This window comes from Thamnophis sirtalis, unplaced genomic scaffold, assembly GCF_051295495.1.
Source record: "Thamnophis sirtalis isolate CommonGarterSnake01/CBP01778 unplaced genomic scaffold, rThaSir2_p1.2 scaffold_6, whole genome shotgun sequence".
NCBI classification, from domain to species: domain Eukaryota; kingdom Metazoa; phylum Chordata; class Lepidosauria; order Squamata; family Natricidae; genus Thamnophis; species Thamnophis sirtalis.
This window is the reverse complement of record NW_028261386.1, coordinates 110,206,768-110,225,003: the sequence shown is the minus strand read 5'-3', so window position 1 is coordinate 110,225,003 and position 18,236 is coordinate 110,206,768. Positions and strand designations below refer to the sequence as shown.

Below are 18,236 nucleotides of genomic sequence, written 5' to 3'. Positions count from 1 at the left end.
GTGGAAAGTAAGATCACTGAGTTCGGGTAGAATCACAGTTAAAAAAAGTACTATTTTTCAAAATTTCAAGAATAGACTTTAATGATTCTTTGCGGCTGACAAAACTTCCTAAAAGGAAGGCAAGGTGTAACTGCCATTCCTAATTATACAGATCTTCCTGCATTTTAAAAATTTGCTCCAGCAAGAGTTCAACTCTTCTCCCACAGTATTTAGCTAACTTTAGCTGACTTCAGAAAACTAATCAGAATTGAATCAGATTATAACCTGGATAGAAGATGGGCAGAACATATCAAAGCCAAGAGAAAGACCAGGGCTCAATTGGTAAGAAAGTGAGTAAATTAGTCAATAAACAAAAGATAAGCTCTAAATTATTACCAAAAAAACTATATGGGCATATCCAGGACATGCCCAGGAGTCAATCTGGATTTAAGAAACATGCTCTGCAAGAGCAAATGGTGAATCAGAGGGTGAAAAGGACTTAAATAAAACAAACGAACAAGACTCTTGAGTAAATAGACTTTAACATATATACAAATGGGCTCTACTTTGAAATTTACATTTAAACACAACTTATTTTTTTAATTTCTCTGACATTTACTAGATAAGTGAATTTAGAATCCTGAATCTATCTTCATTGCTTAGAAATGCCATCCAGCAAATTAACTAAATTTAATATTCCTGCACCAAGAAACCTCACAGTACTGCAGAATGGAACTGTGCCATATGTCAATAGTACTTCCCTTTGTCCCAAAGGTGGCAAATTAATTCTTTTTTAGTCTTCTTTTCATATTTACTTGTGTCAGCCATGTACCTTGTCTCTAGTTTCCTATGTATTTTGTAAGAATGACATATAATTGTTAAATTAGAACCATCACACACCAGACAATTATCCTACTATTATTAGAGAAAGCAATTCCATGTATGTATGTATTTATGTATTAGATTTTTATTCTGCCTTTCTTATTTTATGAATAACTCAATGCAGTGAACATATCTAATATTCTTCCTCCTCCTCTTTTATTCACAAGAGCCCTATGTAGTGTGTTGGCCAAAAGTCACCTAGCTGACGTGAAGCAAATTGCATCACTTTATTATCAAGGAAAATAAAAGTTAAATATAAGTTTGATACCTGAAGCTACATAGCACACATCTATGCAAAATGAGTGCAGCTCAGTTTAAAAAAGAGAGAAAACATAACTTGGCTAATATATTACAGATTGTTAAATTTCTTCTCATTATTCATGCAGCTGTCTACCTGTTCAACATTTTAAGATGTATACGTATGGAAACAAAATGCTTTCAGGGAATAGTGGCTTAGATCCAGATGTGATAAGACAAGGCAATACTACTATTACAGTTCACTCAATACTGAACAATTCTCAGCAAAAATTACTTCTGAATATTTGCTGCCACCTGGTGTTCATTTCAATGTGAGCTTCTAAGAATTTAAGTATTGCAAAAAAAAAAATCAGTATTAAATTGAAATCAATTAGTGCACAATAAGGAAATGAAAAATAAAAGGCAATGGCAAACCCATAATGTTGCCTAAAATAACTGTATTGTCTATGAAGTTGCTAAGAGTTGAGTTCAGCTTGAAAGATACTTTTTGTTATCCTCTCAGAAAATTACAAACACATGTGACTGTAAATTACCTTACTTCGGAAAGGCGAAACTTACTTCGGAAAGGCAAAATGGGAAACCAGGTATCACACATCAGTTGCACAAGAAGAGCAAGGTATGCAAAAAGAGAAGTCACCTTCTGGTTGGTGATTCAATCATAAGGGATGTAAATTTAGGAAAGGATAAGAAGGTTTTAAAAGAGGTCAGGTGTCTGCAGGTACTACTGCCAGCAGAGACAAGAGGCGTATTCTTAAGATAGTCAAGAATACAAGTAAGGACTGTGATGTTGATGCTATTATACATCTTGGCACAAATGATCTGTCCAAAAAAGATGAACTTTCTGTGAAGAATGATTTCCAGAGCTTGGTGTATGAACTTAGTAGTATAGGTTGTAGGCTTTTCTTTTCAGAGGTTTTACCAGTATATAAGGAACAAAAAGGGAAGGGCCAACATGTAGCAGAGTTTAATGTGTGGCTAAAGGAGTGGTGTAAAAGGCTTTGGTTTTATTAGTCATAATGCCTGCAGCTGGTCCAATGAAAAACTGTACAAAAGAGATGGTTTACACCCATCCAAGAAAGGGACTGAGTTACTTGCATTAAATTCACAGATTTTCAGGATAAACATTTAAACTGAACAGCGGGAACAGAAAATTAATTGATACAGAACATTTCTGTCCCCAGCAATCTAAAATTCATAAGGTTATCAGTGCATGTAACATAGATGTTTGTGCGGGTAAGATTATCACTCCCGCTATCAAGCAAAACCAAGCATTTAATACTGAGTGCTATACCATGTGCATGAATCATACAAGTGGCAAGAAAATAGGGCAGTCAGGCATTAACACAGGTTATGTAGACAGTAAACACAGGGTCAATCAAAATGGACTCAAATGTCTATACACCAATGCACAGAGTATGAGGAATAAACAGGGCAAATTAGAAATTCAGCTAAAAGATGGCAGATACGATATTGTTGCCATTACAGAAACTTGGTGGGATGAAACTGACAAATGGAACATACATCTAGAAGGATTTAAATTATTAAAAGAAATAGACCAAATAAAAGAGGAGGTGGAATTGCACTATATATAAGAAATAATTACCTCTCTACAGAAATAGAGCACAACAATGATGAGAACTATCTTGAATGCATTTGGGTCAATATTAAAGGTTGGGGGGGGGATGACATTGCCATAGGTCTATACTACAGGCCACCCAACCAAGTAGAGGAAGTAGATGAACTTTTTGCTAGTCAGCTAACTAAGGTATGTAGGAAGCACACTACAATAGTAGTGGGGGATTTTAACTACCCCGACATCAACTGGGAAACAAACTCTGCACCAAGTGGAAGATCCAACAGGTTCCTAACAAACCTAGCAGACAACTTTGTTTCCCAAAAAGTAGAGAAGGGAACAAGGGGATCAGCCATATTGAACTTAATTCTCACTAACAGAGAGGAAATGATAGAAGGTGTTGAAGCCACAGGAACCCTGGGGACAAGTGACCATGCAATATTGGAATTCAACATTATGCAAACACAAGTAGTAGAACAAAGTGAAACTAGAGTCTTGGACTTTAAGACAGCTAATTTCAATAAATTTAGAGAGAGCTTGGGAAAAATTCCATGGATGAGAATCCTCAAGGGGAAAACAACTCAAGAAGTTTGGGAAATTTTGAAAAATTAGATTACAAAAGCCCAGTCTAGCACAATACCAATGAAGAAGAAAAGTAACAGCTCCCAAAAGAAACCAGCATGGTTGCAGAACTCTGTGACAAATTGAAAGACAAAAAGGTTAAGTATAAAAAGTGGAAAGGGGGGGACATAACTAAGGCAGAATATCAGCAAATAGCCCGAGCATGTAAAGATGAAGTGAGGAAAGCTAAGGTTCACAATGAAGAAAGGCTTGCCAAAAAAGTAAAAAATAACAAAAAAGCTTCTTCCAACATGTTAAAAACAAGAAAAAGGTTAACAATTGGTCCATTGCTGGGTGAAAGTGGCAAGAAGGTGACAAGCAACAGGGAGAAAGCAGAACTATTTAACTCATGTTTTGCAACTGTCTTTACACAAAGGGATAAAACAGTCCAACCTATCAAAAATAGCACCACAAAAATCAGATTAGGAACACAAGTTGAAATAGGGAAGAAAATGGTAAGTGAGCACCTGTCTACCCTAGACGAGTTCAAATCACCAGGACCGGATGAATTACACCCCAGGGTTCTGAAGGAACTGGCAGACTAGGTCTCAGAACCACTGAACTATATCTTTCAGAGATCCTGGAGCACCGGGAAACTACCAGAGGAGTGGAAAAGAGCTGATGTGGTTCCCATCTTCAAAAAAGGGAAAAAAACAGATCCAGGAAGCTACAGACCTATCAGCCTGATCTCAATACCAGGAAAGATTCTGGAAAAGATAATCAAGCAACGAATTAGCAAACACCTAGAAGCAAACAAAGTAATAGCCAAAAGTCAACATGGGTTTGTCAAACCCATGCCATGCCAGACTAATCTTATTGCATTCTTTGACAAAGTGACAAAATTAGTGGACCAGAGGAATGCCATCGATATAGTTTACTTGGACTTCAGTAAGGCATTTGATAAGGTAGACCATAACCTTCTACTAGATGAAGTAGAAAGACCGTTGGCTTACCTGAACGGTCGTTCTCGGGGCACTGCGAAGAGAGCCCAAATGCTGGGTTAACACAGCCTATCTGCCCTTGGACTGAGTGATGTTTTTCTTGACCACGCCTCCCTTTGCCTGCACATGCTCAATTCGAAAATGAAGGAACCGTCCTGTAATCAATTACAGTCAATACAGCCACATCGTTCAATACTAACACCCGGGTGGGTTTGGGCTCTCTTCGCAGTGCCCCGAGAACGACCGTTCAGGTAAGCCAACGGTCTTTCTCCAGTGCACTGCTCAGAGAGCCCAAATGCTGGGACATGCCCAAGCTATTGAGTCCCAGGGTGGGGAAGCGCCGAAGCCTCTGGCATTTCAGCCACTCTTTGTAATACTCTTCTGCCAAAGGAGGCTTCGGCTGAGGCAAAGGTGTCAATCTTATAGTTTCTAATAAAGGCCGTGGGGGAAGCCCAGGTGGCCGCTCTACAAATGTCTAGGATAGAGGCCTGGGTTGCCCAGGCTGCAGATGTTGCAGCACTCCTGGTGGAGTGAGCGGTGATTCGTCTCGGAGCCGTCTTGCCCTGGTGCTCATATGCCAGTTTGATGCAAGCACGTAGCCAACGTCCCACAGTGTGAGAGGAGACCTTGAGGCCCAGGGACGCAGGGAGGAAGGAGACAAAGAAAGCCTCTGACCGGCGGTAGTCCTTTGTTCTCTTTACATACGTGCGCACGGCCCGTCTCACGTCCAGCTTGTGCCACTCACGCTCCTTAGGGTGAGAAGGATGGGGACAGAAGTTGGGCAAAATAAGTTCTTGAGTCCTGTGAAACAGAGAGTTAATTTTCGGAGCAAATGACGGATCAAGTCTCAATATTACTCTGTCCGGGTGAACTACGCACAAATCCTCCCTGACAGAGAGCGCAGCAAGCTCGGCTACCCTGCGAGCGGATGTAATGGCCACCAGGAAAGCGGTTTTGATGGTGAGGTAGCGCAGACTGGTCTTTTTCAAAGGCTCAAATGGGGCTTTGGTCAGGGCCTTAAGCACAAATGGAAGATCCCATGACGGATACCGGTGAACAGTTGGAGGGCTGATGTTCGCTGCTCCCTTGAGAAAGCTCTTGATCTGGGGGAGCTGACTCAGCGAGCGAGAGGAGCCCTTTGCCAGGATGGTAGACAACGCTGCAACCTGGCGTCTGAGGGTGCTGACTGCAAGGCCCTTATCCAGACCCTCTTGCAAAAAGTCTAGGGTCTGAGGGATCGAGGCTGAGGAGGCCTCTATGTTCCTAGTCTTGCACCACCGTGAGAAGGCGGCCCAGGTGGCATCGTAGATTCTAGTCGTAGAGGGCTTCCTGGACGCTTGGATTGTTCGAATGACCTGGTCAGAGAATTTTTGCTTTCTCAGGAGCTCCCCTTCAAGTGCCAAACGGCTAGCTGCAGCCACTGGGGCCCCGGATGGGTGATGGACCCCTGGCTGAGGGCAATCTTGTCCCGGGGGATTCTCCAAGGTCTTTGAACTGAGAGGCTGACCAGGTCTGCGTACCAGGGCCTTCTGGGCCAGAAGGGAGCCACCAGAATGAGGTCTGCCTTTTCGGTCAGGAGCTTGTTCACCACTTGAGGGATGAGCGGAAGTGGAGGGAAGGCATACAGAAGTCCCTGAGGCCACGCTGACCTCAGAGCATTTGTTCCCTCCGCCTAGGGCGAGTGGTAGCGACTGAAGAAGCGTGGGAGCTGTGTGTTGTTGTGTGTGGCAAACAGGTCTACCTGTGGCTTGCCGAACCTCCTCACGATCTGCTGGAACAGGTCCGGGTGCAGACGCCACTCCGAGTGGTCGATGCGTTGGCGGCTCAGCCAGTCTGCTTCCGGTTGCTTACGCCGGAGATGTGATCTGCACTGAGAGAAGCCAGATGACGTTCCGCCCACCTGCCCAGCGCTTCTGCCTCGAGCATGAGGGCCTTTGATCGAGTGCCCCCTTGCCGGTTTATGTGCGCTTTTGTCGCCACATTGTCTGTCATCAACAGTACATGAGCCCCTCTTACTAGAGATGCGAACTTTCTCAGCGCTAGGCGAGCTGCCCTCAGTTCCAGCCAATTGATGCTGTGGGCGGCCTCCCTCTGAGTCCATCGGCCTTGGGCTAGGTGGCCCTGACAGTGTGCGCCCCACCCCAGGAGGCTGGCATCCGTGGTGACAACTAGTCTCTCCGGCTCCTTGAACAGGCAGCCCTTCCTGACTGCCTTGGACCTCCACCATGCCAGAGACCGGATCACCTTTCGTGGGAGCCGAACCCGCCTGAGTGAGTTGCTGTTCCTGGCCCTCTGCACTGGCAGCAGAAACCACTGCAGCTCCCTGGCGTGAAGGCGAGCCCAGGGAACCACCCCCAGGCACGAGATCATTATCCCTAGGAGCTGGGACAGCTGAATGATGGGTACCGACCTGGCAAGGCTGCAGTGCTTCACTCTGCGTCTCAGGTTTGACAGCCGGTCTGGCGAAAGAAATACCTGGCAGGAGGTGGAGTTGATGACCGCACCCAGGTGCTGTATACAGGTGGATGGTCGGAACTGGCTCTTCTCCATGTTGACAGAGAAGCCATGGTACTGCAGGGTCTGCACAGTTAGAGAAACATCGCGGTGTGCCTGCTTGGTGGTGAGAGAGTGAATGATTATGTCGTCTAAATAACATTCCAGACGAACCGGATGGTTGCGGAGATGAGCCGCTAGCACTGCCAGAATTTTGGTGAATGTTCTGGGCGCAGATGATAGCCCGAAGGGAAGAGCCCTGTACTGGAAATGCTTCCCTTCCGCGTAGAACCTCAGGAACCGCCTGTGGGCCACATGGATGGGGACATGCAGGTAGGCCTCTTTGAGATCTATTGATGTCAATAGGTCCCCCTCCCTCACACAGCCCAGGATGGAGTGGAGTGACTGCATCTTGAACCTCTTGTAAGCCAGATGCTGATTTAGGCTCTTGAGGTCCAAGATGGCCCTCCACCCCCCTGAACTTTTGGGCACTAGGAAGAGGATCGAATAGAAGCCCCTCCCCTGCTGATCCCTGGGGACTGGCTCTATCGCCTCTATCTCTAGGAGATGGCAGATTTCTGCCCTCATGCGTTCCCTCTTTTCTGGGTTCCTGGGGGTAGGACAGCGGATAAACTTTATTTGGGGAAAGGATAGGAAGTCCAGGAGAAGGCCCTTGCGAATGGTGTTGAGGACCCACTTGTCCGATGTTATCTCCTCCCACCTGTCGGCATACAGCCGTAGCCGACCCCCGATGGGGGGATCCCTGTGACCGTCACTTTCCCTTACGAAAGGGCCGGGATCCACCACTGTTGTTTCCTCCTCCTCGGAATGGTCTCCGAAAGGAAGACTGGGATTGGTTGGCACGAGCCCCGAAGGATCTGTCTTGGTGCCTATCCCCCCCTGCCTGAAAGGGCCTCTGATAGGAGGAAGGGTGAGAAGATTGCCCTGTTTCCTGGCTCCTGTAGGGTCTCTTACGAAGGGACCCCGCCCCTTTCTGGTCACCCCTTTTAAAGGTTGCCGGAAGGATCCTGCGTTTGTCCTTGGTTTCGGCGACAAACTTGTCCAGGGCCTCTCCAAACAGAAAGCCCCGTTTAAATGGGGCCGATGCCAGCTTCCATTTAGCCTTCATTTCGGCCTGCCAGTGCCTGAGCCATAGGAGGCGGCGGGAGGTGATATTGGAAGCTAGAGCTCTGGAAGAGAATTTTGCTGCTGTCAAGGTGGCATCCGCCGAATACTCGACAGCGGTAATAATCTTGGTTAGCTCATGGCACCACCTAGATTTCCTGGGCGGGGGTCTGGACCTGATTTGGCGCAGCCAGAATAGGGTGGCCCTAATAAAAAAGGAGGCAGAGGTGGATGCCTTGATGGCCCAGGCAGACGCCATGTGTGTTTTCTGACATGCCTTTTCTGACCTCTTATCTTCTGCCTTAAGTCCCTCTAGGAGCTCAGCTGGCAGGTTGGAATTAGAAGTCAGAGACACGACTGGGGCATCTACTTCTGGGAATTTGAGGATTTCCTCCATTTTATCTTCTACTGCATATAGAGTTCTATCCCCCCCACTGGGGTTGGTCAGGGTGCCTGGCTGTAGCCACTGGCGCTGTACCGCGTCCATAAATAGGTCTGGCACAGGAATAACCTCGGGAGTTTCTACTGTCTCTTTGAACAACCCATGCTTAAGATCCTTGGAAGTGGAAGCCTGAGAGGCTTCAGGTCTGGAAGTGGGGCCTAACTCTGTGGCCGTCATGGCTTTGTGCAAGATAGACTTGAATAATGACGGTTGAAACAGGCCAGAGAATTTTGGCTTGTCAGGGGTGGGGTTTTCGTCTTCGGAAAGGGCGAAAATCTCCCCTTCTTCCTGCTCAGAACTTGATAGCCCAGAGTGAGAGGGGCTTGAAGATGGGGAGGAGGATACAGGCTCCTTAGAGGTGGAGGCCCTAGGTTTGCGTTTCTCCTTTGGGGCCTTGCCCTTGCGAGAGCCCTTGCGCTTAATGCCTTCAGCTATCCCTTGGGAGATGGCTAAGGAAATTACCTCCCTCATTTCATCCGAAAGAGCAGGACTTTTTCCCCTTTTTTTCTTTTGCTTACTGGGCCTGCCTGAGCTGGATCCACCCTTCCCAAAGGGGGAATTCTGGACAGAATCTCGTTCCTCTCCGATGGAGGAGCTAGGGGAGTCGGGGTACCCCCAAGATGCTTCAGGAGATGGATCCCTGGATGCATAGTTATCCCCAGACAAGAATTCACTGTCCCCGGGGGATTGGGCCTCACGATCAGGGGAAGCTGACTCCCTGCTGCGACGGTCTGGGCTAGGTTCTGGCTGAAGGGGCCTTGAAACCTCCCTGGGATCCACTGTGGCTCTTGGAGAAGACCTTTCAAGTGAGCCTTTGTGCCCTTTGCCTTTATTTACAGAGAGATCCAGCTTGCAGTGCTTGCTGGAGGGCCCCACCTGATCCCCTAAGGCCTCCCTGCATTCCTCAGCCATTTCAGGTCCCCACGAGGCCTGGAAGATAGCTGGAGTTGGGATGGGCACGCGCTGGCCTTTGCAGTCCAAAAGCGCTGGCAGAATCTCCAGGAGGGAAGGGCCGCCTTGGGGTCGGATTTCCTTCCTCCCACCGCCCTCGGTTCCCTGACACTTAGCTTATTTTCCGGAGGGAGAGACTAGCTGGCTTCCCAGTCTAGCCCCCAGCCTCCCCACGGCGTTCTGCAGTCGTTGAGGGCTCGCTGAGGCTCCGTTGGCTGGCTGGGCTCTTCTTGCTGCCTTGTTCCTCACACGCTCTGAGCTCTGCCGCTCTGCCCAGTGAGTCGGAGCGATCCAAAATGGCGGGGGGTGCGCACGCAGCCGCTTCCCGCTCTTTCCAGCCCTGAAAAGCGCGCAAAGGCTCCAGCCGTCGCTGCTGTTGCCGGGCAAAATGGAGCAGGCGAGGGAATCCTAGCAATCCGGCTCACCTGCTTTAGAGCCTTCTCAGAGCCTTGCTGGACTTTTCCTCCCCCTGGGACGCCCCTGTTCCAACAGAGAACTTGGTTTATCCCACTAACTGCTCCCTTGCTAGCCAGCCCCCGCTGTGCAAGCCTTTTCAACCCCCTGCAGTGCTTGCAATTAGCAACAGCAGGGAAACCCGGCAGCCCTTCTCTTAAAGCGACAGAAGCCTCACTGGAGGCAAATAGACAGACCTGATGTAGAAGCGTGATTTCCTCTATCTGAGAATTTAAACGTGGTCCAAATTGGGAAACTTTTCCCAGCCTTTCTGCTCTTAGACTGGAGCTCTCCCAAAACAGTCCTAACTCGGGCGGACTGAGTTTTCGAATTGAGCATGTGCAGGCAAAGGGAGGCGTGGTCAAGAAAAACATCACTCAGTCCAAGGGCAGATAGGCTGTGTTAACCCAGCATTTGGGCTCTCTGAGCAGTGCACTGGAGAAGAATGTGGGTTAAACAGCATCACCACCAGATGGATTTGTAACTGGCTGACCAACCGCACTCAATGTGTAGTCCTCAATGGAACTGCATCTTCACGGAGGGAAGTATGCAGTGGAGTACCCCAAGGCTCTGTTTTGGGCCCAGTACTCTTCAACATCTTCATCAATGATTTGTATGAGGGAATAAATGGGGAACTCATCAAATTTGCAGATGACACCAAGCTGGCAGGAATAGCCAACACTCCAGAAGACAGGCTTAAGATACAGAAGGATCTTGACAAACTTGAACATTGGGCACTATCTAATAAAATGAAATTCAATGGTGAAAAGAGTAAGGTTCTACATTTAGGCAACAAAAATGAAATGCACAGATATAGTATAGGTGGTACCTTGCTCAACAGTAGTAACTGTGAAAGGGATCTTGGAGTCCTAGTAGACAACCATTTAAATATGAGCCAGCAGTGTGCAGCAGCTGCCAAAAAAGCTAACACAGTTCTAGGCTGCATAAACAGAGGGATAGAATCAAGATCACGTGAAGTGTTAATACCACTTTATAATGCCTTGGTAAGGCCACACTTGGAATACTGCATTCAGTTTTGGTCACCACGATGTAGGAAAGATGTAGAGACTCTAGAAAGAGTGCAGAGAAGAGCAACAAAGATGATTAGGGGACTGGAGACTAAAACATATGAAGAACGGTTGCAGGAACTGGGGATGTCTAGTTTAATAGAAAGAAGGACTAGGGGAGACATGATAGCAGCGTTCCAATTTCTTAGGAGTTGCCACAAAGAAGAGGGAGTCAAACTATTTTCCAAGGCACCTGAGGGTAGAACAAGAAGCAATGGGTGGAAACTAATCAAGGAGATAAGCAACTTAGAACCGAGGAGAAATTTCCTGACAGTTAGAACAATTAATCAGTGGAACAGCTTGCCTCCAGAAGTTGTGAATGCCCCAACAATGGAAGTCTTTAAAAAGATGTTGGATAGCCATTTGTCTGGAATGGTATAGGGTTTCCTGCCTAGGCAGGGGGTTGGACTAGAAGATCTCCAAGATCCCTTCCAACTCTGATATTATATTGTATTGTATTAGATACAGAGCAGAAAATGAAATATGTCTAGGGCTTCACTGCAAGTACCTGTATTTCTAGAGATTCTAGTTAGGTTGTTCCTTGAGCAGGGAACTTGCATATTTTTCTGATTTATAAACAACTGCCCCAGTTGCATGATTTTTGAAAGTTTGAAAACCAGCTTTGGGAGGCAATGAGAGATTTTTTATAAATAGCAAAATAATGTGGACTTTTGTTCCTTTTGCATAGTTCCTCAATCTCAATTAAGCCATCAAATCAGCTGAGTACTTAAAGGTGTAGTGAGAAACTTAGTGCTGAATCATAGTTTCCAGCAGTTTCCTCAGTGATTTTTTTTAACCTCTTTACAAATAAACAATAGATTCCAAATGAGAGAAAAGGCCATTCAAATGATAACATTCAATGAAAGTTATGCAATATAAAACTGAAATCTAGAATATAGCCAGTTAATTACCAAAATACCTCGAGAAAAATAATGTCTGTCTAACATTTCATATATTTGTCATTTTATTGACAAATCTAAAACACTGAAATATGCCTTTACTGAAATATTTTCCACATGTGAACAATTTAAACATATGTAACAGCAAAGGTATATAGTTAAGAAAAAGACGAGTTAAGCCGAGAGAACATTATAATGAAAGAAACCTTAACAAAGGTAAGTATGTGATATGTATAAATAAAGGTTGTAGTCAAAATTTTTATATTTTGGGGGGGGGGGAAGCATGCACAAAAGGCAAAGTATTTTTTAAAAAACTGATACAACATCAATTCTTTTCTCCAGTGTGCTATCGTCCTTCTTAGTTTTCCCAGATTGCTTGCTTTGGAATGCTGAATGGCCATTTCTTTTCTCCAACACATGCATACCAGCTGTTTTAACATTTTATGTCCTAGCTAAGCAATCTTCTACACACTTACTGTTTTTAAATCATTATCTTTGGACCTATGTGTCACAGAGGAGAGTTGGATCCAGCCTAACTCAAGTAATAAATGCAACACTGATAACCAGTTTGGTATAGTGGCTTGAAACCAAGGGACCGTGAATTCTAATGCCAACTTAAGCACAAAGACCTTGGACCAGCCATTTTTTCTCAGCCCTAGAAGGACGCGAACACAAACCACTTCTGAAAAAGCTTGCCAAGAAAACTGCAAGGACTTGTCCAGGCAATGTCTGAAAAATGGACAAGAGTAAAGGTAAAGAAAACCAAGGCAACACACTAGACATTTTCTAGCTATTGCTTCTTTCCACCCTACCATCCATTGCCTCTATACCATTTAATGCCTATTTTACCTATGATAAACTCTGATTCAGGCCAGTGGTGGGATTCAATTTTTTTTACTACTGGTTCTGTGAGCATGGCTTTATGGGCGTGGCAGGGGAAGGATACAAAATCCCCATTCCTTCCTCACTCACAAAATTTCCACTACCGGTTCTCCAGAACCTGTCAGAACTGTCTTAATACCACCTTTGATTCAGGCATATAGGTATCAGTCCTGATCCCTACCCAGAGACTTACAGAACTAGTCGCAGAGTAACATTCTCTATTCCTGCCAGGCCATTTGTATGCCTGAACCATAGTAATCTATTCATGTCTAACCAAGGCAATGCTCTTCTGTGTCTCATTCTAAACTAAGTTTCCCAAGATGCTGGCTTAATTCCAGAGTAAATGGTCTTCTTAGGCACCAAAAAGAGAATGCATTTCCATGGTGCTTTATGAGAGTTTCAATTCAAGGCAAATGATATATCCTTGATGGCAAACCTATGGCACGCATGCCACAGATGGCACATGGAGCCATTTCTGAGGGAACGCGAGGCATTGTCCTGCCAGCTTTAGTGTGCATGTGTGCGCTTGCCAGCTGATTTTTGACCTTGATTTTTGGCTATTTTTCACTCTCTGGAGGCTTCAGGGAAGCTTCCTGAAGCTTCCGGAGGGAGAAAAATGGTCAAACGGGCAACCCGGAGGTCTGTTCCTGAACTTTGCATATTTGGCCATTTTTTGCTCTCCCTGGGCTCTTAGAAAGCCTCTGGAACCTGGGTAGAGTGAAAAACGGACCTACTGGACCCACTGGAAGTCGGAAAATGGGTCACTTCTGGCCTCTGGGGACAGTGGGGAGGCCATTTTCACCCTCCCCAGGCTCCTAGAAAGCCTCTGGAGGCTTGGGAGGATGAAAAATGGTCCTACTGGGTCTACCAAAAGTTGGAAAACGGTCTGTTTCCGTCCTCTGGGGGCGGGGCGGAGAAGGCTGTTTTCGCCCTCCCCAGGCTCCAAGAAAGCCATGCGCGCATGTGTGGGGCCGCAGGATGGTGGTATTACATGCACATGCGGCATGGTCCGGGGGAAATTAAATCATGGGGGTAGGCATGCACGTGCGGAATTGGCACCCGAGACCAAAACGGTTCCCCCCACTGCGATAGACAGTTTCTCTGCAACTCCTGATACATTTTTATACCCGTAAGTATTCTAGAGTAGGGCCTGATTTTTGGAATCCCTGCTTATTCAGAACTGTAAGGCACCTATTTTTTTTGTCTTTTGGATCCCTGTTGAACAATCTGTCTATACACAGATGATCTTCTCTAGATAAATGGGAAATATATTTTTTCTTTTATTTCTATCCTTTTAATGCATTCATCACACTGATGCAGTATTTAAACATTTTATATGTTAAACTGTTTTAAGGTAAGTACATCTGAAGGAGTATTTGTGTTTGTGTACCTGCGTGAGGGCGCACTCACACAATCCCACAATCACACCTTAGAAAATATTTGTGTGCATGGTCCCACAAGGGCATCTATTTTAGTTTAAGATCTGATATCAGATACAGAATCCATAACTATGGTTAAATGCTTACTGCATCAATGAATCATAGTGCATTGTAATAACAAGCTCAAAATCCCAAACAGTAGCTCACATGGAGCCATAAAGATGCCATGACAAAATTATTAGTTGGCTGGGACAAATCCAATTTGTATAAATACAGAAACAGCTTAGAGTAAAGAAAAGCAAAGGAATAGAAAACTTCAAAAAGTCTAGAAAGGGCAAAATATGATAAATGAAAACAAAATGCCATGTAAATGTTCCATCTTGGACATAAATGCTAAATACTGTACTATTTTGTTGCAGGCTTGAATTTCAGACATAAATGTTTAATGTCAATCAATTTTCCTACAACTTAAAGTAATTTCTGCTTTTTTGTCTGTATACTCAATTCTTAAAAGAAGCTGTTCAGATAGTTCTTGACTTACAATTGGGACTATGATATGATTAGACCAGTTTCAAGTAATGCCTCTCTTCCCATTAAAGTGTTGGTTAAAATACCAGTGACGAAAAAAATTCAAGAACAGCATTTTCAAAGGTACAAGGAATTGCAATGGGAAAAAAAGAGATAGATGAAATATTTCATGGTATGAATGGCACAACTCTTGCAGGGATATATATCTGAAAGCCTCAGTGCTGCACAAACCTTCTTCTACAAAAAGAAAATTCGGAAGCAAACTCTAGAATCATTCCAAACATTTTCCTACCAAATTGTAATATTAATGTGGGTAGACAATCTGAGCTGTATTCAATTAACATAATTTTAATTGCTTTTAAATTGAAAGCTGATTGCATGCTTCATTTGTTCTTTCTCAGGAAGGACTGCACACAAAATATAACATTAAACCTATTCTCCAAGAAGACTCCAAAACCATTTTTTTCTCAGATCATTGCAAAAGCTAGTTAAGCAAAAAAGGAAGGTATTTTATATGAAGATCTGATCTGAAAGAGATAAATGACAGAGTTACAACCAAGGGAAATGAAAAACTTTTATAATTGGCCTGACTTACAATTGATTTTCTGGAATCAGGCAAATAACGATCTTTCATGCCTTATCATGTCAGCAGGAAAAGTCATGTCCAGTGTTCCAAAGTATATAAAAAATGATAGTTTCATGGCCCTGTCAGGATTTCACGCTTTTGCTTATCAGCATTTTCAGTAACACTAAGCAGAGATGCATTGCAATTTTCACTAACATAAGTTTATTTGAAATCATTAACACACTTCAGCATTGACCCTCGTTTGTCAGAACTGGCATAGTTCCTGACCACTGGAGATTAATTTTATGCTTACTGTAGCACTAGATCTTTTAAATAACAATTAAACTTTTTTCAAAAAAACAAAATTGCATTTTGGGAAGGCCAAAGAAAAAATAGTTTTCATAGCCTTTCTTCTATAAAACCGAAAGAAATAGAAATAAGAAATGAAATCAAATTGATTCCCTTGCGGGCAGCATTCTAATCCAGACATATACATATCTATATTCAAAATGAAAAGAGAAGTTTAAAACAAGCATAGCTGCCTTTCTTTTCCATTTAGTTCTCTTTTATTACTTCTAAAAATCACATTATTTTCCTGGAACAATGGGAAAAAACAAATGATTAAAATGATTGGTGCAATGCAACATTGCAAATTCCTCTCAATTCCTGGCAAATAAATGGGGAAGAAATGGAGATAGTGACAGATTTTATTTTCCTGGGTTCTAAGATCACCGTAGATGGGAACTGCAGCCAAGAAATTAAAAGACGTTTGCTCCTGGGGAGGAAAGCTATGGCAAATCTAGACAGCATACTAAAAAGCAGAGATATCACCCTGCCAACCAAAGTATGTATAGTCAAGGCTATGGTTTTTCCAGTTGCAATGTATGGCTGTGAAAACTAGACCATAAGGAAGGTTAAGCGCCAAACAATTGAGGCCTTTGGATTATGGTGCTGGAGAAGACTCCTGCGAGTCCCATGGACTGCAAGGCGATCAAAACGGTCAGTTCTAGAGGAGATCAACCCTGACTGCTTTTTAGAAGACAGATCCTGAAGATGAGACTCAAATACTTTGGCCATCTACTGAGAAGGAAGGACTCACTTGAGAAGAGCCTAATGCTGGGAAAGATTGAGAGCAAAAGAAGAAGGGAACGACAGAGAATGAGGTGGCTAGATGGAATCACCGAAGCAGTAGGTGTGAGTTTAAATGGACTCCAGACGATGGTAGAGGACAAGAAGGCCCGAGGAACATTGTCCACGGGGTTGCGATGGGTTGGACACAGACTTTGCAACCAGAGGTGGGTTGCCAATTTTTTTTACTACTTATTACGCATGCACAGAAGCGTCCTGGTGGGTGGGTGGAGCCTCCTTCTGCCGCTACTACCAGTTCACCCAATTTTGGCCGAACCAGGAGCAACCCACCTCTGTTCACAACTAACAGCAACAACAAACAATGCAAAACTACAGAGAAAAGGTGACTAAAGGAGATCTATTGAATGAGTTGATTATATTCAATATAATCTCCACATCAATGCTGTCTATAATGAAAATGGACATAACAGCAACTCTCTCTACTTTATTGTTCTATTTCCTCCCATGGTCAAACATATTCATTTACAAAACCAACCATCAGGATATAAATATAATTGGTCCTTTCCATTGATTGTTCCTAGCAACTGGTATTCAGAACTACTAATTCCTATACAGTTACCATATTTCCCTAATTTTCATTTAAAACAAAGTAAGGTAACACCCATAATCACAAACTGTGAAATTGAATCTGTTAAATTAACTACACAAATTTCTTCTTGCATGATAAAAGTATGCAAGAAATATGCTGAAATAATGTTTTAGTCACAACACAATTTATAGTTTCTGTTGTTCCACTGTGGAAGGTTATTGAATCAGACATGTTTCTTCTGAAAATACTATTTTGGCAACTTATGTTTTAAAATCTCTGGGCACCTATATTATGCACCAACAAATTGAAATGTGATGATGGCATTGTAAATTGGCTCCCAATTGTCCCTCATTCCCAAATGTTTCAGATATAGGGACAAGTTATTTCTTTACACTAGCACCATTTCTACTCTACTCCATACCATATTGGGTCAATATGGGTTGTGCAAAGCAACTGAAACAATCCCTTTGCAAAATACACTGGCATAGGGAAAGCATCACTTCCCTAAGTATTCAACTAGACCCATTCTTCAGAAGACTAGGATACCTTAGGATGGGGAGATAGACAGATGGATAGATAGAAAGACAAATAGTCAGATTTAAATTATCTCCCCTCAAAACCCACAGGAATAAATTAGTTGTTTCAGCCTCAAATTACTTTCTTCTTAAGTGCCAAATCTTGGACCCATCAGGATAAGAGAGGGGCTTTAGAGAAGAAGCCAAATCTGTCTCTGTTTCATTTCTGGAAAGCTGTGTTAATTACTCCTATAGAGAGTTCTGCACATCTAAATTTGGGGTCTCTGGGGTAGACATTGACTCATGCCAATCAAATTATTTTCTACCAGTAAACTCTTGCTCAGAATTAGCAATCCACAAAATGATTTGAAGGGACAGTAAATTCCAGGGAATATTAAAGCATTTCATTTTTTCTCTCTCTTGGGTTATGCCAATCCATTTGTTCAAGGGACTGTTCAGAAATGTACTTTAAGTAAATTGGAAATGATTTATGGCGTTTACTTCTGGAAAAGCAATGGTATTCCAACGGGGGTACTTTATTTTATTCCAGAAGACAAGAAAAACATTCCATCCCCATTTTGCACATTCCAGATTGAGGGGGAAAAGTGAGGGGAAGGATTGTCTTTTCAAATCATGTGATCTTGAAAAGCAAACTTTTAAAAAGAACACAACAGATTATGATGAGCCAGGTCTCCAGATACAGTGAATAACATAACTCAATTCAGTACTATTCACAGAATACTATCTATACTATTTCTTGATTTTAGAAGTATGCCTCAAAACAATATTGAGATATTGTGTCATATCCTTTAAAATACTCCACCTTTTGAAGCATCATATTTCTTGTTTAATATGTTACCAATGTCACGGCATATCAATGGAAAACAGTCTTACAATTTATAGATCTGAATATAAATAGCACTGTTTCCCCCCTCCCGCCTCCATTTTATTTATGTTATTCTCTAACGACCTATAATATAATATAATATAATATAATATAATATA

General features: G+C 43.5%; 1 protein-coding gene across 1 annotated transcript in view; it reads right to left on the bottom strand.

Moving 5' to 3' along the window:
* ASCC3 (activating signal cointegrator 1 complex subunit 3) overlaps positions 1–18,236 on the bottom strand; it is a 223,966-nt gene that overhangs the window by 90,591 nt on the left and 115,139 nt on the right. The gene's annotated exons all lie outside the window — the stretch shown is intronic.